General features: G+C 40.9%; 1 non-coding gene across 1 annotated transcript; it reads right to left on the bottom strand.

Annotated features, from left to right (window-relative positions):
- Positions 1–13,190: 13,190 nt before the first annotated feature.
- Positions 13,191–13,298, bottom strand: LOC112704576 (small nucleolar RNA R71). The gene has a single exon (XR_003155193.1). It is a non-coding gene; the product is annotated as a small nucleolar RNA R71 (small nucleolar RNA).
- Between the last annotated feature and the right edge of the window lie 2,949 nt (positions 13,299–16,247).

Below are 16,247 nucleotides of genomic sequence, written 5' to 3'. Positions count from 1 at the left end.
TCATCACCAAGAAATCCCGGAGATGCCTCAGGGGATGCACTTTCCTCCCAACAACTATTGGGAACAACTCAACACTTCCTTAAAAGATTTGAGTTACAATGTGGATCAATTAAGGGTGGAACATCAAGAGCACTCCATCATTCTCCATGAAATTAGAGAAGATCAAAGAGCAATGAGGGAGGAGCAACAAAGGCAAGGAAGGGACATAGAAGAGCTTAAGGGCATCATTGGTCCTTCAAGAAGAAGACGCCACTAAGGTGGATTCATTTCTTGTTCTTATTTTTTCTGTTTTTCATTTTTATCTATGTTTTATGTCTCTACTTCATGATCATTAGTATGTAGTAACTATGTCTTAAAGCTATGAATAAATTCCATAAATCCTTCACCTCTCTTAAATGAAAAATGTTTTTAATTCAAAAGAACAAGAAGTACATAAATTTTGAAAATTGTCCTTGAATTTAGTTTAATTATATTGATGTGGTGACAATACTTTTTGTTTTCTGAATGAATGCTTAAATAGTGCATAGTTTTGATCTTGTTGTTTATGAATGTTAAAATTGTTGGCTCTTGAAAGAATGATGAAAAAGAGAAATGTTATTGATGATCTGAAAAATGATAACATTGATTCTTGAAGCAAGAAAAAGCAGTGAATAGCAAAAGTGGCGAGGGTAAAAACCAAAAGGAGGGCCCAAGGAAATGAAATCCAGGCCTAAGCGGCTAAATCAAGCTGTCCCTAACCATGTGCTTGTGGCATGCAGGTCCAAGTGAAAAGCTTGAGACTGAGTGGTTAAAGTCGTGATCCAAAGCAAAAAGAGTGTGCTTAAGAGCTCTGGACACCTCTAACTGGGGACTCTAGCAAAGCTGAGTCACAATCTGAAAAGGTTCACCCAGTCATGTGTTTGTGGCATTTATGTATCCGGTGGTAATACTGGAAAACAAAATGCTTAGGGCCACGACCAAGACTCATAAAAGAAGCTGTGTTCAAGAATCAATAACACTATCTAAAATTCTAAGTTCCTATAGAAGCCAATCATTCTAAACTTCAAAGGAAAAAGTGAGATGCCAAAACTGTTCAGAAGCAAAAAGCTACAAGTCCCGCTCATCTAATTAGAATTAATATTCATTGATATTTTGGGATTTATAGTATATTCTCTTCTTTTTATCCTAATTGATCTTCAGTTGCTTAGGGACAAGCAACAATTTAAGTTTGGTGTTGTGATGAGCGGATAATTTATACGCTTTTTGGCATTGTTTTTAGGTAGTTTTTAGTATGATCTAGTTACTTTTAGGGATGTTTTCATTAGTTTTTATGCTAAACTCACATTTCTGGACTTTACTATGAGTTTGTGTGTTTTTCTGTGATTTCAGGTATTTTCTGGCTGAAATTGAGGGACCTGAGCAAAACTCTGATAGGAGGCTGACAAAGGACTGCTGATGCTGTTGGAATCTGACCTCCCTGCAATCAAAATGGATTTTCTGGAGCTACAGAACTCCAAATGGCGCGCTCTCAACGGTGTTGGAAAGTCGACATCCAGCGCTTTCCAGCAATATATAATGGTTCATATTTTATTTGTAATTTGATGACGTAAACTGGCGCTCAACGCCAGTTTCATGCTGCATTCTGGAGTCAAACGCCAGAAACACGTCACGAACCAGAGTTGAACGCCAAAAACACGTTACAACTTGGCGTTCAACTCCAAAAGAAGCCTCAGCTCATGTAAAGATCAAGCTCAGCCCAAACACACACCAAGTGGGCCCCGAAAGTGGATTTATGCATCAATTACTTACTTCTGTAAACCCTAGTAGCTAGTCTAGTATAAATAGGATAGTTTACTATTGTATTAGACATCTTTGATCAGTTTATGCGATCTTAGACATTGGGGGCTGGCCATTTGGCCATGCCTGGACCTTCATCACTTATGTATTTTCAACGGTGGAGTTTCTACACACCATAGATTAAGGGTGTGGAGCTCTGTTGTACCTCAAGTTTTAATGCAATTACTACTATTTTCTATTTAATTCGATTTATTCCTGTTCTAAGATACCATTCGTACTTCAACCCGATGGATGTGATGATCCGTGACACTCATCATCATCCATCCTTATGAACGCGTGCCTGACAACCACTTCTGTTTTACAAGCGAGAGCTAGGATGCGAATCTCTTGGATTCCTTATACACGACGCATGGTTTCCCCTTGCCTGACAACCGAGCCTTCCATTCTGTGAGATCAGAGTCTTTGTGGTATAAGCTAGAATTGATGGTGGCATTCCTGAGAATCTGGAAAGTCTAAACCTTGTCTGTGGTATTCCGAGTAGGATTCTGGGATTGAATGACCGTGACGAGCTTCAAACTCGCGATTGTTGGGCGTGATGACAAACGCAAAAGAATCAATAGATTCTATTCCAACATGATCAAGAACCGACAGATGATTAGTCGTGCCCTGACAGAGCATTTGGACCTTTTTCACTGAGAGGATGGGATGTAGCCATTGACAACGGTGATGCCCTACATACAGCTTGCCATAGAAAGGAGTGACAAAGATTGGATAAAAGCAGTAGGAAAGCAGAGATTCGGAAGGAACACAGCACCTCCATACACTTATCTGAAATCCCTACCATTGAATTACATGAGTAACTCTATCCTATTTTATTTATTTTCGTTTACTATAATTTCTTAATACAGTTGAATCCGCCTGACTGGGATTTACAAGATGACCATAGCTTGCTTCATACCAACAATCTCTGTGGGATCGACCCTTACTCACGTAAGGTATTACTTGGACGACCCAGTGCACTTGCTGGTTAGTTGTGCGGAGTTGTGACTAAGTGTGATTCACGTTTGAGAGTGCTACCAAGTTTTTGGCGCCATTGTTGATGATCACAATTTCGTGTACCAATAACTAAGTTATCTTATCTGCAAAGGTCACTCTACACCATTATAAATACACTGGAGCACCCAGATATAACTCATATTCTGATTCTACTCAATACCTGCTTAATACCCTTGCTAACTTAAGCATCGGAGTCCCTTGCAGGTACCCCCACCCTCCGAGGACAAAGGATCAGCACCACTATCAAGTCCCACAAGTCGGACACAACAGCTCCGACCAGAACAGAAGATCTGATCTGTGGTCGACCTACAGTTTCAGGTAACCCTCGGAACAAAGAGGTTGAAAATGAAGAAGCTTGCAAAGAGGTGGAAGTTGTCAGAGAAGAGCACAAGGGAGTAAAGCCTGCAACTACCTTGCCAAAGTTGTTGGAGACCCCTCCCCCTAAGTTGCCATCATCCTTCACAAAATTTAAGTGGGTAAAACTCATATCCTTTAGCTTTCTAATTCCACTTGAATATAGGCTACTGGAGACGGATGGTCAACTTAAAGCTCTTTGTGGCATTAAGAGTAAGAGAAAGATGGTAAGTGGTAAGAATTGTCCTGCAAGGTTCATTATGGTTGGAAGCTTTAAGTTTAAACGTAAAGGTTGGTGTAGAGCTCAATTGAATGGGTCTAGGAAGTTGTTTGGATGCTTCAGTGAGAATTCTAAAGCTAAACCACCCGAATGGAATCATGATAATCAACTTGAAGACGGGTGTAGAAACAAGATTTAGGATCTGGAATATATGAGGATCAAATTTGGGAGCTCAAAGCTTGTGAAGAACTCCATCAAAGCTTGAGAAATTTACTTGGTATTGATAGAGCTTATTGGAAGTCCAAGCATTGGTGGAAGTTTCAGGATGAGTTCAAGCACAAGCCACCATGACAGAGAGCTCGCCAAATGTCCAACTTAAGGACTTTAACTAAAAGTGCTAGGTGGGAGACAACCCATCATAGTATGATCGTCCCTTTTTCAGTTTTAATTTTAGTCTGTTTTGTTTATTTTTGAGTTTTGATTGAACCTAGAATCATGCATAACATTCATATTAGCATTGCATTCTGCATTTTGCATATTTAAAAAAAATGCACGTGACGTGACAGCGTCGCTGACGCGTCCGCGTCAATGTGCGTTGGGAAGAAAATAAGATTGAACAGAGAGTCACGCAAAAGTGTGACTGAAGGCGTGCCTTTAGCACAATTTGACCCACGCGACTGCGTCGCTGACGCATCCGCGACATATGGAAAAAATGCCTCCCACACGTCTGCGTCACCCACGCGAACGCGTGGTGATAAACCACTATTTTATGGTTTATCTTGTGCTCAATTGAGTGGATTTTATCAACTCTTTACCCACTTATTCATACTATTTGCATGTTTTACATTTGCCTTCCTAATTATGTGCTTTGATTGAAAACATGTTTCTTTGGACTTATATTTGCTTATTATTAATCCTCTCTTATTTCCATTCGATGCCATGATTAGTGTGTTGAGTAGTTTCAGATTTTCTAACGCAGAATGACTTAAGGGATGAAAAAAGAAACATACTAAAAGGAAAGGAGAAAGCAAAACGGAGCTTTAAGGAAACTGGTATCCACGCGATCGCATGGACGACGCGATCGCATGCCAAGCACGAATCAGCAGCAACGCGGCCGCATGACTGACGCGACCGCGGGCCTTAAGCAGAACGCACATGACGCGGTCGCATGACTGACGCGACCGCGTGGCAAGGAAAAGCTCCGAATGACGCGACCGCATGACCCACGCGGACGCGTGACAGAGGCCACGCACCAGAAATTGCAGAAAACGCTCATAACGAGTTCTGAGGCCCTTTTTGACCCAAATCCAAGTCCAGAAGGCACAGATTAGAGGCTATAAAGTGGAGGAATGTATCCATTCATAAAGAGGCCACTCAGAATTCACTTCTCATGATTTAGATTAGTTTTGAGGGGGGTTATCTCCTCTCTTTTAGGATTAGGATTTAGGACTTCTCTTAGTTTTAGGAGTGACTCTCAATCTCAGGTTCTTTATTTTTATTTATTTTTCCAATTAAATTTATGAACTCTTCATGTTACGATTTTCTTTGAATTAATATTATTTGAGGTATTTCAGTTTAATATTGCTTTCTTTTATTTACATGATTATTGCTTCCCATCTAAAAGCATTTTTATTCCAGTAGCTACAATTTTCTTTCCTTTTGGTCTTGGTTAAATAATTGGTAACTCTAGAGTTATCAAAATCATTATTGATTGAAAATTGGATTTCTTCATTTCATTAATTCATATTCCAATAACTCTAGCCTTTCCCAAGGAAAGACTAGGACTTGAGGATTCGAATTAATTCACCCATTTAACTTACCTTCATAGCTAGAGGTTAACAAGGTGGGAGAAGAATCCAATTCTCTTCATAATTGATAAGGATAACTAGGATAGGACCTCCAGTTCCCATACCTTGCCAAGAGTTTATTTTATAGTTATTTATTTATTTTTCTTATTAATTTTTTTTGTGCAACATACTGCCCAGCTAACCTTTTACCTTGATCCAAAAACCCCAAACACACTTTTTCATAACCAATAATAAGAACATACTTCCCTGCAATTCCTTGAGAAGACGACTCGAGGTTTAAATACTCGGTTAACAATTTTTAAAGGGGTTTGTTACTTGTGACAACCAAAACGTTTGTACGAAGGGATTTCTGTCGGTTTAGAGACTATATCTACAACGCGACTGTTTTTATGAAATTCTTTACTGGCAAAAATCCCGACGTCAAAATGGCGCCGTTGCCGGGAAATTGCAAACGTGTGCCTTATTATTGGTTATTGTAAATATTTTTCTAAAAAAAATTTTAAAAATATATTTTTCTTTTACTTGTTTATTTGTTTCTCCTTTTTCCCCTTTATTTCTGATAACTACTATGAATTCTCACCCCTCTCGCTTTGAGTTTGGTTCTAATTTTGTTGAAGGAGATAGAAACCACAGCAGGAATATGCATCAAGGTCAGACCAATCAAGGATGGATGGAGCCAAGAGGATCTAATCAACCCTTTAGGCAACAACACCATCCTAGATATCATGGACAAAGACTAGGCTACAATGCATCCCAAGCTGATAGATATGGTGGACCACGTTGTAGCTACCAACAAGCCCCACCCTATGCTCAGAGATCATCCTTTCAACACAACCTCAACCCACCACACTCACAAGCCCCTTTCCACTATTCACCCCCATATGACCCTAACCCTCAACCACCATACCAACCACCTTATGAGCCATATGAACCATATATAGAACCACCCCAATTCCAACCCAATTACTCACAAGAACCGCCACTTCAATATTCACCATCTCCATATCCATCAATCCAAGAGCATTATGATCCTACTTATGAAAACTGAGTGCATCAAGAGGCAAAGGATCGTCTCAAGGAAACAGTGGATCGATTTCAGGCAACCACTCAACAACTGGGGCAAGTATTAATTCAATGGGCTTCTAGATGCTTAAATACACAAGGATCAGCCACAGCCCCATGTGGACAGTCTAGTGGAGAGCATAGCATAAAGGAGATACCAGGAACTCCAGTGGACAAGACAGAGCATGAATTCATACTAGAACAAGTAGAAGAAGCTATCATTGTTCAAGAAGAAGAGTTGGTTGAAGACTTAGGAGATGCAGAACCTCCATGGGAAAGACAAGACATTGAGCCTCCTTCCAAGACGGTTGAAATTGATGCTGCAAAGGGTGTACAACCTCCAAAGCATATCATAGTTGAAGACTTGGATGAGGTTGATCAAGAGATGGAGATTCAAGAAGAAGAAGCACAACCTCCCATGCCCTTGGAAAGCAATGAAAAGGAGATTGAATTGAAAGAGAGCTACCAAGAGGAAGAGGTTGAAATTGAAGAAGTTTGCAAAGAGGTGGTAATTATCAGAGAAGAGCACAAGGGAGTAGAGCTTGCAATTTCATTAAAGATACCTCCCCCTAAGTCGCCATCATCCTTCACAACATTCAAGTGGGTAAAATTCATATCCCACAGCTTTCTAATCCCACTTGAATATGGGCTACTGGAGACGGATGGTCAACTTAGAGCTCTTTGTGGCATTAAGAGTAAAAGGAAGATGGTCAGCGGTAAGAATTGTCCTGCAAGGTTCATCATGGTTGGAAGCTTTAAGCTTAAACGTAAAGGTTGGTATAGAGCTCAACTGAATGGGTCTAGGAGGTTGTTTGGCCGCTTTAGTGAGAATTCAGATTGCTTGCTACCCGGATGGAATCATGATAATCAACACGAAGACGGGTGTAAAAGCAAGATTTGGGATCCTGGAATCTGTTCTGACATCCAACACCCCGACAGCCTAAGAATCTTTTTGAAGCTGCTTAAGGGTTTTACATGCCTAGTTTGGGACCCCGGAGGTTACTGGAATCACAAACACTGGTGGAGATTCCTGGATGAGTTCAAGCATAAGCCACCATAACAGGAAACTCATCAAATGTCCAACTTAATGACTTTAACTAAAAGTGCTAGGTGGGAGACAACCCACCATGGTATGATCGTTCATTTTTCATTTTTATTTAGTTTTATTTGCTTTTGAGTTTTATTTTTATTTTATTATATTGAACCTGGAGTTTTGAATCACATTCATATTAACACTGCATTCTGCATTTTATTTCAAAAAAAAAATTTGCTACGTGACGCGACCGCATCAACGACGCGTCCGCGTCGCAAGGGGAAAAGAGAAAAATAAAAAACGAACAGAGAGTCACACTGGAGCGTGGCTGGAGGCGTGCCAATGGCACAAATCAATCCACGCGACCGCATCGCTGACGCGTCCGCGTCGCATGAGAATAATGGCCTCCCACGCGACCGCGTGACCCACGCGGCCGCGTGACCAAGATTTCGACGTTAAAGTGGTGCACACCCGAAAGTTGTGCGAGAGTGGTGCTGGATTGGTGCTGACCGCATGATCCTTCCCATGCGGCCGCATGACCCACGCAACCGCGTCATATTCCTTTAAAGCCCACTCACGCGATCGCATGCCCCATGCGATCGTGTCACTTAAAATTTGGCACTAATAAGATTTTGAACAGAGAGTTGTGCGGCGCGAGACTGCACTCACGCCACTAGCACAAATCGAGTCACGCGATCGCATGACCCACGCGTCCGCGTCGCTTGACCTTATTGCGCACCACGCGGCCGCGTCGCCCACGCGACCGCGTCGCCAGCTGATGAGCGGATAATTTATACGCTTTTTGGCATTGTTTTTAGTATGTTTTCAGTATGATCTAGTTAGTTTTTAGTATATTTTTATTAGTTTTTAGTTAAAATTCACTTTTCTGGACTTTACTATGAGTTTCTGTGTTTTTCTGTGATTTCAGGTATTTTCTGGCTGAAATTGAGGGACCTGAGCAAAAATCTGATTCAGAGACTGAAAAGGACTGCAGATGCTGTTGGATTCTGACCTCCCTGCACTCGAAGTGGATTTTCTGGAGCTACAGAAGCTCAATTGGCGCGCTCTCAACGGCGTTGGAAAGTAGACATCCTGGGCTTTCCAGCAATATATGATAGTCCATACTTTGCCCAAGATTTGATGGCCCAAACCGGCGTTCAAAGTCACCCTCAGAATTCCCAGCGTTAAACGCCGGAACTGGCACCAAAGTGGGAGTTAAACACCCAAACTGGCACAAACGCTGGCGTTTAACTCCAAGAAGAGTCTCTACACGAAAATGCTTCAATGCTCAGCCCAAGCACACACCAAGTGGGCCCGGAAGTGGATTTTTATGTCATTTACTCATCTCTGTACACCCTAGGCTACTAGTTCTCTATATATAGGACCTTTTACTATTGTATTTTCATCTTTGGATCATTTTAGAGCTTTTGATCATGTTTTGATGATTGAACCCTCATTGGGAGGCTGGCCGTTCGGCCATGCCTAGACTTTGTTCTTATGTATTTTCAACGGTGGAGTTTCTACACACCATAGATTGAGGTGTGGAGCTCTGCTGTACCTCGAGTATTAATGCAATTACTATTATTCTTCTATTCAATTCCGTGAGATCAGAGTCTTCGTGGTATAGGCTAGAACTGATGGCAGCATTCAAGAGAATCCGGAAGGTCTAACCTTGTCTGTGGTATTCTGAGTAGGATTCAATGATTGAATGACTGTGACGAGCTTCAAACTCCTGAGGGCGGGGCGTTAGTGACAGACGCAAAAGAATCACTGGATTCTATTCCAGCCTGATTGAGAACCGACAGATGGATAGCCGTGCCGTGACAGAGTGCGTTGAACATTTTCAATGAGAGGATGGGAGGTAGCCACTGACAACGGTGAAACCCTTGCATAAGCTTGCCATGGAAAGGAGTAAGAAGGATTGGATGAAGACAGTAGGAAAGCAGAGAGACGGAAGGGACCAAGCATCTTCATGCGCTTATCTAAAATTCCCATCAATGAATTACATAAGTATCTCTATCTTTATCTTTATGTTTTATTCGTATATCACCCATATCCATTTGAGTTTGTCTGACTAAGATTTACAAGGTGACCATAGCTTGCTTGATACCAACAATCTCTGTGGGATCGACCCTTACTCGCGTAAGGTTTATTACTTGGACGACCCAGTACACTTGCTGGTTAGTTATGCGAAGTTGTGTTTACGCCATGGTATTGAACACCAAGTTTTTGGATTCATTACCGGGGATTATTTGAGTTGTGAAAAGTATTGTTCACAATTTCGTGCACCAAGTTTTTGGCACCGTTGCCGGGGATTGTTGAGTTTGGACAACTGACGGTTCATCTTGTTGCTTAGATTAGGTATTTTTTTCAGAGTTCTTAAGAATGAATTCTAGTATTTCAAAGTGATGTTCTTATCATCACCAAAGCTGATTGATCTTCATCAATTTAGCTCTTGAATGCAATGTTCTGCTGAAGCTTGGCTGATGACAAACCCCATTTTGAGGGCTTATCGTGTGCTAATTTCAAAGGGTTTTTCAATGATTTCACACATTTTCTGCATGAAAATACAAGGATTTGCATTCCTTTCCTAGTTTTGTCTCATGAATGAAAACATGCTTATTTTGCACTAAAATAGATACATCTCTAATCTTCTCTTGATGTCATTCGATGCCGTGACTTGTGTGCTAAGTGGTTTCAGGACATAGAGTAGGAATGGACAGGAAAAGAGAAGGAAGACGGGTGCAAGGAAAGGAAGCACGAGAATTGAAGCTTTGGAAATTTCCGCAAGGGCGCGTGCGCGCACCTGACGCGCCCGCGCGGATATGAGCAGCGTGAAGCCGATGCCAGGAGCCAAGCCACGAGCCGGCTTGAATAGCGGCTAAGCCAGGATTCCCATGGACACGCACGCGTACGTCCCACCTCCGCGTACATTCCAAAACCGCATCCATGGCACGTGCGCGTACCTTGCGCGTGCGCGCCGATGCTCGAATATGATTTTTTTAGAAGTCACGTGACTCAGGCGTGGAGTTGGTTAGAGATCTGAACTTTTGAGGAGTGTATTGGCGGGAAAAGCCTTAAGAGGACTAGGGGAGCAAGAGTCAAAGACACTTAGTTCATTTTCTAGTTTTTGAGATATTTTGTGGGAGGAGAGAAGAGAGAACTCAAGTTCCTACTAGGGTTCTTCTTCATCAAAATTCTGAATTTGTTAACCATTCCTTGGTGAGATCCATTGCAACTTTCACTTCATCTTGTTCATGTAATAGATTTCCTTTTCCAATTTCAAGTTGTAGTTGTAATTGCTAAACTCCTTGGATCTAGGATTCAATTTTATGATTTTTGGATTCCGTTGATGCTTTGAGATTTTGATCCTCATTATTGCTCCTTGACAATTGTTGTTAATTCCTTGTATTACAACGTCTTTAATTCTACCTTTCTCTTCATTTTACTATGACCTTCTTTTATGCTCACTACATGTTTGATAAAATGTCAATACTAGCTATGGAGTAGAATTTTTACACTTGGCATAGGGTTTGGTCATTGGAAGAAATTGAATAGTTGTATCAATAGTTGATTGAGAGTTAGGGATTGCTAATTGACTTGGAGTGCACTAAAGCTAGATTCCCATGAGGTGAAGCTAGGACTTGTGACTCAAGTTGATTGTTTTCATTTGATTTTCCTCTATACTTAGGGGATGGCTAATTGAAGCAAGGCCTAATTGTTATCAACATTGAATGGACTATGAGGATAGGAATTCTAATGCCAACTCTAAGCCAAGCCTTTTGATAATTGATTGTTTGTTTCTCATTACTTTGCTAAAACCTTCAAAGAATTCCGACGAGGCTTACTAAGTCAATAAGATGCACACTTTAGCAATTCCAAGGGAGAACGACTCGGGAGACTAGTACTCTCGGATATAGATTGTAGATTTGTTTGATGATGGATTTTGCGTTGGTTTAGACTATACTACGATTGATCACTTGATAAATTCTATATCAACAAAAATTCATTTGTCAGCTGACCATGTCTAATTCCTTTAGACTGAAGCTTTAGACTAACATTGCATGATTCCTGGAATTCTCATTAAGAATTTTGATACCTTTATTTTCTTTTTCCACTTAATTTTCGAAAAATCAAAAAAATTACAAAATCATAAAATCCAAAAATATTTCTTGTTTGAGTCTAATGTCTCATTTTAAGTTTGGTGTCAATTGCATGCATTCATTCATGTGTCTTAAGGATCTTCAAGTTGTTCTTGATGATTTCTTACTCTGATCTTTGAATTCTCTTGACTTGAGTGTTTATGTGTCTCATATGCATTCTCATTAGTGTCAGTAGTATACAAACTGCTAAGTTTGGTGTCTTGCATGCATTGTTATTTGATTTTAGTTGCATTTTGATTATTCTTCGTTATTAAAAATCCAAAAATATTTTCAATTTGTGTCTTTTCAAGTCAATAATACAGAGAATTGAAGATTCAGAACATACTGCAGAGGAATTATACAGAAAAGGCTGGGCGTTCAAAATGCCCAGTGAAGAAGACAGACTGGCGTTTAAACGCCAGCCAGGGTGCCTGGCTGGGCGTTTAACGCCCAAAAGGGTAGAGTTTTGGGCGTTAAACACCAGAATGTGCACCATTCTGAGCGTTTAACACCAGGATGGCACAAGAGGGAAGATTCTGTTTTCAATGCAATTTTTTTTCAGGTTTTCAAAGTTTTTCAAAATCAAATCTTTTTCAAATCATATCTTTTCAATCATATGTTTTCAAAATTGATTTCTTTCTATTTTCAAAGATACTTGCTATCAATTAATGATTAGATTCAACATTTCAAGTATGTTGCCTTTTCTGTTGAGAAAGGTTTAATGTTTGAATCATATCTTTTCTTGATAGCCAAGTCATTAATTTTTAAAATCAAATCTTTTTACAATGTTTTTCAAATCATATCTTCTCAATCACATCTTTTTAAAACTAATCATATCTTCTTAACCACATATTTTTCAAAATAGTTTTCAATCAAATCTTTTTGATTTCTAATTTCAAATTCTCTTTCAAAAATCACTTGATTTCTTTCCCACTTTTATTTTCGAAAATCAATTAGTGTTTTTCAAAATGTTTTCAAAATCTTCTACTCAATTTTCGAAAATTACTTCCCTTCTTCTCACCTCCTTCTATTTATGGACTAACACTATTCCTTAATGAAAAATTCGAACTCCATCTTCTTTGATAAGTTCGAATTTTCTACTTCTGCCTTATATTTTTCTTTTCCTCTGACACCTCAAGGAATCTCTATACTGTGACATAGAGGATTCCACACTTTCTTGTTTCCTTCTCTTTCATATGAGCAGGAGCAAAGACAAAAGCATTCTTGTTGAGGCTGATCCTGAACCTGAAAGGACCTTGAAGCGAAAGCTAAGAGGAGCTAAGGCACAACTCTCTGTAGAGGACCTAACAGAAATCTTCAAAGAAGAAGAACTCATGGCAGCCGAAAACAACAACAATGCCAACAATGCAAGGAAGGTGCTGGGTGACTTCACTGCACCTACTCCCGACTTCTATGGGAGAAGCATCTCTATCCCTGCCATTGGAGCAAACAACTTTGAGCTTAAGCCTCAATTAGTTTCTCTAATGCAACAGAATTGCAAGTTCCATGGACTTCCATTGGAAGATCCTCATCAGTTCTTAGCTGAATTCTTGCAAATCTGTGACACTGTCAAGACTAACGGGGTTGACCCTGAGGTCTACAGACTTATGCTATTCCCTTTTGCTGTAAGAGACAGAGCTAGAATATGGTTGGACTCACAACCTAAAGAAAGCCTGAACTCTTGGGAGAAGCTAGTCAATGCCTTCTTGGCAAAGTTCTTTCCACCTCAAAAATTGAGTAAGCTTAGAGTGGAAGTCCAAACCTTTAGACAGAAGGAAGGAGAATCCCTCTATGAAGCTTGGGAAAGATACAAACAATTAATCAGAAAGTGTCCCTCTGATATGCTTTCTGAATGGAGCATCATAGGTATTTTCTATGATGGTCTCTCTGAACTATCCAAGATGTCTTTGGATAGCTCTGCTGGAGATCTCTTCATCTGAAGAAGACGCCTACAGAAGCTCAAGAGCTGATTGAAATGGTTGCAAATAACCAATTCATGTACAATTCTGAAAGGAATCCTGTGAACATTGGGACTAATCAGAAGAAAGGAGTTCTTGAGATTGACACTCTGAATGCCATATTGGCTCAGAACAAAATATTGACTCAACAAGTCAATATGATTTCTCAAAGTCTGTCTGGAATGCAAAATGCACCAAGCAGTACTAAGGAAGCTTCATCTGAAGAAGAAGCTTATGATCCTGAGAACCCCTCAATGGAAGAGGTGAATTACATGGGAGAACCCTATGGAAACACCTATAATCCTTCATGGAGAAATCATCCAAATCTTTCATGGAAGGATCAACAGAGACCTCAACAAGGTTTCAACAATAATAATGGTGGAAGAAACAGGTTTAGCAATAGCAAGCCTTTTCCATCATCTTCTCAGCAACAGACAGAGAGTTCTAAGCAGAACACCTCTGACTTAGCAACCATGGTCTCTGATCTAATCAAAACCACTCAAAGTTTCATGACTGAAACGAGGTCCTCCATTAGAAATTTGGAGGCACAAGTGGGTCAGCTGAGCAAGAAAATTACTGAACTCCCTCCTAGTACTCTTCCAAGCAATACAGAAGAAAATCCAAACGGAGAGTGCAAAGCCATTAACATGGCCGAATTTGGAGAGGAGGGAGAGGCAATGAACGCCACTGAGGAAGACCTCAATGGACGTCCACTGGCCTCCAATGAGTTCCCTAATGAGGAACCATGGGAATCTGAGGCTCAAAATGAGACCATAGAGATTCCATTGGACTTACTTCTGCCATTCATGAGCTCTGATGAGTATTCTTCCTCTGAAGAGGATGAGTATGTCACTGAAGAGCAAGTTGCTAAATACCTTGGAGCAATCATGAAGCTAAACGACAAGTTATTTGGAAATGAGACTTGGGAGGATGAACCCCCTTTGCTCACCAAAGAACTAGATGACTTGTCTAGGCAGAAATTACCTCAAAAGAGACAAGATCCTGGGAAGTTTTCAGTACCTTGTACCATAGGCACCATGACCTTCAAGAAGGCCTTGTGTGACCTAGGGTCAAGTGTAAACCTCATGCCTCTCTCTGTAATGGAGAAGCTAGGAATCTTTGAGGTGCAAGCTGCAAAAATCTCACTAGAGATGGCAGACAACTCAAGAAAACAAGCTTATGGACTTGTAGAGGATGTTCTGGTAAAAGTTGAAAACCATTACATCCCTACTGATTTCATAGTCCTAGAGACTGGGAAGTGCATGGATGAATCCATCATCCTTGGCAGACCCTTCCTAGCCACAGCAAAGGCTGTGATTGATGTTGATAGAGGAGAGTTGATCATTCAAGTGAATGAAGAATCCTTGGTGTTTAAGGCTCAAGGATATCCCTCTGTCACCATGGAGAGGAAGCATGAAGAGCTTCTCTCAAAACAGAGCCAAACAGAGCCCCCAAAGTCAAACTCTAAGTTTGGTGTTGGGAGGCCACAACCAACTTCTAAGTTTGGTGTTGAACCCCCACATTCAAACTCTAAGTTTGGTGTTGGGAGGTTCCAACATTGCTCTGAGCATTTCTGAGGCTCCATGAGAGCCCACTGTCAAGCTACTGACATTAAAGAAACGCTTGTTGGGAGGCAACCCAATGTTATATTCTCTTTTGTTATTTTATGTTTTTTGTAGGTTGATGATCATGAGAAGTCACAAAATCAATGGAAAAAGCAAAAACAGAAAGAAAAACAGGAAGAAAAATAGCACACCCTGGAGGAGAGCGTGCTGGCGTTTAAACGCCAGTAAGGCTAGCTGTTGGGCGTTTAACGCCAGAAAGGGGCACCAGAATGGCGTTAAACGCCAGAAAAGGGCAAGCACTTGGCGTTAAACGCCAGAAAAGGGCACCAGCCCGGCGTTTAACGCCAGAATTGGCTAAAAACGCATTTTTGCATGCCATTTGGTGCAGGGATGACTTTTCCTTGACACCTCAGGATCTGTGGATCCCACAGGATCCCCACCTACCCTACCACTATCTCTCTTCTTCACCCATTCACCAATCACCTCAACACCTCTTCCCCAAAAACCCTTCACCTATCAAATCCCATCTTTCTCTTCACCACTCACATCCATCCTTCATAAAACCCCACCTACCTCACCATTCAAATTCAAACCACTTTCCCACCCAAACCCACCCTCACTTAACCGAACCCTACCCCTCCCCCACTCCTATATAAACCCTTCTTCACTCCTTCATTTTCACACAACCTAAACACCACTTCTCCCCCTTTTGGCCGAACACAAAGCCATTCCCTTCTTTCTCATTTCTTCTTCTTCTACTCTCTTATTTCTTCTTTTGCTCGAGGACGAGCAAACCTTTTAAGTTTAGTGTGGTAAAAGCATTGTTTTTTGTTTTTCCATAACCATTTATGGCATCCAAGGCCGGAGAAACCTCTAGAAAGAGGAAAGGGAAGGCAAAAGCTTCCACCTCCGAGTCATGGGAGATGGAGAGATTCATCTCAAGGGCGCATCAAGACCACTTCTATGAAGTTGTGGCCTTGAAGAAGGTGATCCCCGAGGTCCCTTTTTCACTCAAAAAAGAGTGAATATCCGGAGATCCGACATGAGATCCAAAGAAGAGATTGGGACGTTCTTACCAACCCCATTCAACAAGTCGGAATCTTAATAGTTCAAGAGTTCTATGCCAATGCATGGATCACCAAGAACCATGATCAAAGTGTGAACCCGGACCCTAAGAATTGGCTTACTATGGTTCGGGGGAAATACTTGGTTTTTAGTCCGGAAAATGTAAGGTTGGCATTCAACTTGCCCATGATGCAAGGAGATGAACACC

This window comes from Arachis hypogaea, chromosome 7 (genome assembly GCF_003086295.3).
Source record: "Arachis hypogaea cultivar Tifrunner chromosome 7, arahy.Tifrunner.gnm2.J5K5, whole genome shotgun sequence".
Classification (NCBI taxonomy): Eukaryota; Viridiplantae; Streptophyta; class Magnoliopsida; order Fabales; family Fabaceae; genus Arachis; species Arachis hypogaea.
The sequence above is the reverse complement of the archived record's forward strand: the minus strand, read 5'-3'. Positions and strand labels throughout refer to the sequence as shown.